We start from the raw sequence: 7,321 nt of genomic DNA, 5'->3' as shown, positions 1-7,321 counted from the left end.
AGCATTACTTCAACCTTCAGTAAATCCACACTCTGTTGTAGTACATAGACTTGATCTTCTCAGTTAAGATCGCACATACAAGAGCTTCAACGACCACCAAAACCTAACAGCTACACTCATACATACACACACAAAACCCTAGACATGATGTCCTAAAAAGGAATCTGATTTCATGTCGGTCCAATAGGATTACATTGCAAGTTCCTAGGTTCATTGTATCTAGACACATTTGGTAACATGACACAAAATCACCGTCAAAGTGTCGGTGGATGGTAACTCATCACAAAAGTATACTAGTTGGTAACTCATCACAGAGTATTACCGGTTGGTAACTCAGAGTAATACCGGTTCAAATAGATTTCTGGTTGACAAAAAATGAAAACTGGGAAAAAGATAACTGTCGCTTCTAGCTCCTTTGCTCCTCTCCACTTGAGATCCTTAAAACTCTTGATCTCTCTATGCCGCTTGGGTCTTTATACCGCTTGAGATCGGTAAACACTTTCTGCATAACATTAATAGTCTAAAGACTACAATATGATACCGGTTTGGAACAATTACCAGTTGAGCATAATTCATACATTCACAAAGTGATCTCATAGCAAGTGTGTGTCCATCAATGACAATCACAACATAATCATCAAAATGCCAACAATGCCCTCTCAAGATATTGGATGAAAATTTCTGAAAAGATCACAGACAATCTCTCGATAAGAAAGAAAGGCTAGAAAGGACTGACAATATAGGGTGAGAAGGTCACACATGAAGAAGAGACTGACACAGGGAAGAAAAACCGATACAGGAGACTAGGGTTAAGTAGCCTATAAGATAGGGCCACAAGGAAAACATCCTCATTTGCATCCACACACCTAATAGATCAGAGTGCAGAGAGAGACCTTAGAGCAGTCAACAACGATGGATAGAGTTCACAGGTTTGATCAAGTTCGGTGATATCAGAGACTAGACGACATGGGTGAGTCGGTAAGTACCTCAAAGCCTCTTTGTACATTTTTGCATTTATTATTGTCATTAATGCATTTTAGGGTAGATTAAAAAAAATGCAAAATCAGTATTTGCACTAGGAACGCGTCTAGGTTAGTGTCAGACACGTCTAGGATAAGTTTGGTCACGTCTGCGAATGTAATCATGTCTATGTTTGATAGGGACATGTCTATGTGAAAAAGGCACGTTTGTGTCATAAAGGCATGTTTGTGTAGGATAGGGGTGCATCTATGATGTTCAGACGTGTCTAGGGAAAACAAGCACGTCTGGGTTGATAAAAACCACGTCTGTATTGTAAAAACACGTTTGTGTCTAAGTAGGGTCAAATCAGTAGTTCTGTGATGAACATACGATGTTGATTGGATAAGTTGCTGAGAAGATAGGCTAGAATAGACATTTTTGTGATAAACATACGTTCCCAATTAGATAAGTTGTCGAGAGGATTCACTCAAGTAGGGCCTCTAAATAGGATCAAGTGCAATGTGATGAACATATACACTAGGATGCAACACCATGTAATAAACATAAGCACTAAGATAGAAGTAGCACTATGTGATAGACATGAGTACCACTAGGATTGAGATGATTGGTTTGCTTGGATGTAGGAGTACTTGCCCCATATAGAGTCACGGGAGAGATTCCCTGTGACACAAAGGTTACGACCAGAGTTGACCTTTTAGGAGCGGGCAACTGTCGAGCGGATGGGATTGAGACACATCATTTATTTGCCTAAGATTTGGGCAAACATAGGATTACTGACTGCTCTAGCAAAGAGATGGCACTCTAAGACCTGTTCATTTGATTTTCTGACTGGCGAGAAGTCTGTCACTTTAGAGGATGTTTATAGGATTACGAGGATACCGATCCATGACAAGCTGGTGTTGTATGATAGAGAGAGAGACAGGGATTCCCTGAGATGAGTCTTTGGTGACCCAGAGCTGGAGATGAGATCGGGTCATGTCATCTGAGATTTTATGTTAGCTACTGGACGCAAACTATCGACAGTAGTTGGAGGGGTTATTAGTGGTTACCTTTATCAAGAGAGGGTGGCACGAGGTATGGCTATTGGTCGGGGGAGGACTCTAGAGACATTAGTGACATAACACACTAGATATGCACGGGGTCCATGTGTATTAGCACATTTATATCATGAGATGCACCAGTTTGTGTATCTTGGTGGCTGCAGATTATGGTGTGGGGTGACTCTATTACAGGTGTGGTTGTATGAGCATATTGTAGTGACTAGACCAGTAGTTCACTTCAGAGGGAGAGGGCATGGACAGTCCTATGCACACTTGTATAGTATGATCACTTCCCAACCACAGATTGGGAAGGTGGACTATTAGAGATAGGTTATTGACGAAATAGATAGTGTCATATGGAGACCCTATATTGACTATGAGGAATGGGAGGAGGATGCTACAAAGCTACCCTATATTTGCAGGAGCAGGTATTTGATCGGGCAGACGCCCTATATACTGGATAGGCATCTCATTGACAGGGTCTACAGGCAATTTGGGCACCAGTAGAGGATGCCTCGAGGATCAAGATAGTTTGCATGGAAAATGCGAGAGTAGGCTCACTGGGGGCCGAGTTTGTCCTATGATGCTCCAATTACACATTTTGAGGAGATGGTTCCTATTCCATGGGATCTACTGAGGGATGTGGTTGGCACATGTATATATGCAGAGTATGAAGCCTATTTTGCAGCACATCTTGTATTGAGGTTGATAGATCCTGATGAGCCTGTGGTAGCAGAGGATGACGATGATGAGGATGATGATGATAGGGGTGGAGGGAGGTGGGGGAGAGGAGGGTGGTGAGGGGCAGGGGTGGGCAAAGGGATGTTGGAGAGAGGGCTAAGGAGAGACATGATCCATATGGAGGGAGGCCACCGAAACCACCAAGGGGTAGAGGAGGACAGGTACTACATGTTGGTGGACATGTACATGGACAAGTACCAGGGAGAGATGAGGAGGAGGATGAGATTCTAGTGTTGTGATATATTGCAGCAGGATAGGTTGATGAGATCAAGGATCTCGAGAGAGACGTGACTTGATTGAGGCAACAACAAGTAGAGATGTAGAGAGAGAGGAATCAGGCAATCTAGATATATACTAAGGTTGAGGAGACATTGAGGGAAGGAAAGAGAGTAGCTGGGGACACAGGGGCTGAATATGCATATGTCCTACAGGTAGGAGAGGAGATAGCCTACTAGAGAGACTTGTACTGCATCGTTGTTCCTCCAGAGATGAGGGCTAGGAGCTTCAGGATAGCTTCTAGGATGACTACCATAGGGAGAGAGACAGACGTCAGGCATCCAATGGCGGGGTTATGGGTCCACCTGCACCATGAAGAGGGGGAGAAAAAAGGAGGTGATCCTGGAGCAGGGACTTCGAGAGCTCAGATTCCTTCAAGGCTAGCTAGGTTTGAGGGAGGGAGTTCATCATAGCTCTCTTAGATCTAGTTTTTGTATGATGATGTAGACACCTCCGGGTGATTTTGTATCCTTATGAGATATTGACATCATTGTATTATGACACTTATCATTTTTGATATATATATATATATATGAGATGATCCATCCTTGAGGCAACTATATGCATGTGTTCCTATGTGATGTTCTATATGTTGATAATTTTATGATTCTTATGATATGGATGCAAAATATATTCATGATGATATGCAATATTTTTTTATTATTTTATGTTTTTATATGACATGTATGATGCAAATGTGAATGTACTATATGTAGATGGATGTATGATTATTAACATGCTATGATTATTTACATGATGAAATTGCATGATATGTATATGATATACTAATCAGTGGTGTGTGCAAGATGTGATTCAATTATAATTTCTAAATGTATGTATGAAATGAGATATGCTAAGATGTGATGATGCAGGTGTAAACTACATGAAATGCAGATATATTTTTTTGGGTGTGTCATTATACTCAATCATGTAATTGTGGGCTATATGGACTTGGGAAGGATGATGGAGGTCAATCATGAAAGGGGGATGGAAGGTATAAGATATGAAAGTGAAAGATCTTATTGTTCTTTATCATAATTGAGATTTATTATGGCAAATAGGTTATGACAATCCAGATATAGGTGCGACCCAAAAAGTCATTGTACCCGTTTGCATGGAGATCAGACAATCGCAAACAAGGAATGCCCAAGTTCACACTAGAATCATAGTGTCCTCATATCCTTGGACAAGTCATGCCATTACTAAGAGACAATCCACAAATGACAAAATAATAGTAGGTGAATCATATCCCATCCTCGCCTTTCTAGTCAAAGACATCTAGGAGATATAATCTCTAGTCAGAGACATCCCAGAAAAGCTAAAAGACATGTCACCAAAAAGATGAAATCAATAGAAAACCAAGACTTGACACACCCACACAATGCAATCTTCAAGTTATTTGTGTTTCTTTCCACATACGCTAACATGTTTGATTTGGTCATAATGTTGTCATCCTGATAAAGGACAGAATATGTTGAAAACCATGTTGTTGTCAAAGTTTGTTGAAAGGTTTGATCTGTTGAAAGCCCACTGTTGCTTGTGTCTCATCTGAAACTAATTGAATCCATGAAACTGATATTTTATTGTGGATTGGAAATGCAAGTGATTTTTTATTGCGGATTGTGCGTGAAAAGGAGGAATGAAAAGACGATACTCCTCAAAACATGTGATGCTCAGGGTACCACTTCCATCACTACATTTAGGATTTCCCCCAATTATAGATTGGACCTGATTTATTATGGAAGGAAATGGTATGGAAAGGAATATTTATTATGAATGGCTAACCAATCTTAGGTAGATCAATAACAAGCCATGATGGGAATGGGTAAATATATTATAGATGGATAGGTTGTGAGTGTGTGCAAAGTGAAGTGGAAAGGGGATCGAATCCTGAAGGAAGGAGGACCAATGTCTCTACACATGGCGTCGGTAACCCAGTTTTCACCATGGTACTTGCCCAGGGCACCATTTAAGTGGTTTTCATCGTTGGCCGAATTTATTTCTCTTTACTTTTTCAATTTTTTCAATTTTTTTTGTGTCACAAGGCGCTTGTTTGCCAGGTTTTCACCAAGTAATGATTTTTTATTTTTTTTTTGTATTTTTGATATATATATATATATATATATATATATATATATATATATATATATATATATATATATATATATATATATATATATATATATATATATTGATATTAGGATATTCTGAAGAGCTATGTTTAAAACCTGGGAAGGTGCATGTTCTTAATAGGATCTTCCAAAGGTTCTCCATCTGGTGTTGAGAGATGATATGCACCTGATCCATAGACTATTGTGATGATGTAAGGACAAAGACAATTTGGTTTGAACTTGCCTTTATTTTCTCTATCTTGCTGATTTTAAGATTTTCCCTGAGAACTAAGTCGCCCACCTCAAATGTGTGAGGATTTACCTTATGATTGTAGCTTCAACGTTCCTTGACTAAATGATATGTTGCTCCCTTGATTGTCTTCCTTGATGAAGGAACTAAGGTATAATTACTAATCTGTGGACTACATTCACCCATATGTGTGTTACCTAAAGAAGTTTGGGCATCCCTAACAATAAATTCCTTTGAGGAATTTTCATTAAAGGTCCATTTATGTGATGTATCGCCAAAAGGGTATGGATGTGTGGAACAAGTGGATGAGTTATGAAGGCTTATGATTATGAAAAGAAGTGAAAGTAGGATAGCATGATGGACACTTAGGATCAACAAGTATTCTTTTTTACTTGAAATTTTAGAACTTTTTCCCCCAGTTATTTTGGTATTAGGGGAGACCATCTCTTGTTCTTTTGTCTTCATAGGATTTTTATCCTTGACTTTGATTTTTGCAGAGTCCAATAGCTTTTGATTTTGATTTGGACTAAAGGACTTTTCTTTATTTTTGACATAGATTTTTCTTTTCAAGGCTTGATTTTTGATCCCTAATTAGTAAGGGCTTTTGTGATTCTTGTTGATCCAAGTTTAGGAGAGGAGTGGAAATGGAATGAGTGGATGAAATGGTAAGGCTATAGGATTTCTCAAGAGGGTTAGTGATATATTCAACAGATTCTTCATTGGCACCACTCTTAGAACTGTTGATATCAAGAGTTGCTTGCACCACTAGAGGAGATTTGCATTCAGACTTAGTAGCCACAACACTAGGTGGTTCATACCCAATTCCTTGATATTGTAAATTATTTGTATGTTGTTCCTGACGACTAAATATCTTAGGAGATAGTGGGAGTTGATCAACATGAAAGATATACTCACCACATCCCATGTCTTTAACCTTGAATTTTTCTTTTAGCTCTACTTGTTTTGATGTAGAAGCTTTCAAGGATTATAGATCCACATATGTTGATGATGGAGTTGCTTCTCTGTTGATTGGTATTATTGTTTCAAATTTTGGATGTAAGTTATTGCAATATATGAATGGATTTGGATCACCATTAACGGTCACTTCAACTCCATTGTGTGGGAACACATTGATGATATGTTGAAGGAACATCTCTCATTTCATGAATCCATGGATGTCCCAAGAGTATATTATATGTGAGCTCTAAATCAAGGACTTGACATACCACATCCTTCCTAACTGGCCCAACTCTGAGAGGTAAGGTGATTGTGCCCTTGGATGAGCTCTCTTCGTAATCATATGATTTAATGGTGATTGCATGTGTAGAATTCACAACCTTTTTAGAATATCCCAATTTCTTAATAGTATTCAATTTACAAATTTTCAGACCTTCTCCTCCATCTATCAAGACCTATTTTATTTATTTTTTATGGAGAAAGTATTTAATATGTATAGGTGCATTATGAAGATGAGTTATAGATGCATCATCAGCTTCTGTGATGCATCATCAGCTTCTATGAGTTATATACGGAATGGAAGCTATCCCACCATGGCTTGAAACTAGTCCACGTTCAGATCACTAGGTATGGAGGTCTCTCTCAAAATTTTATCAAGGATAGCCTTATGTGAAGGGGATATGCATAAAAGCTCAAGGATGGATATGAGGGCGGGTGTTTTCCCTAACTGATTTACAAGGTCATACTCATTCTTGGTGGATGATGAGGCTATGGTCTTGGATGTAATGCCTTGCAAGGTGACTTTACCTCGATGGGTTGTGACATTACATTCAGAGGTTTCATTTTTGGAAGATGAGGAAGATGGTTATTGCCTTTCAAAACAACTTTACTCCTTGCGGTAAAACCTTCAGGAGTTCTGTCCTTTATGATAAGTCAAAACATGATTGTCCATTGAAATGTGATTA

The sequence above is a fragment of the Cryptomeria japonica genome, chromosome 3 (genome assembly GCF_030272615.1).
Source record: "Cryptomeria japonica chromosome 3, Sugi_1.0, whole genome shotgun sequence".
Lineage (NCBI taxonomy): Eukaryota > Viridiplantae > Streptophyta > Pinopsida > Cupressales > Cupressaceae > Cryptomeria > Cryptomeria japonica.
This window is presented reverse-complemented; position numbering follows the sequence as displayed.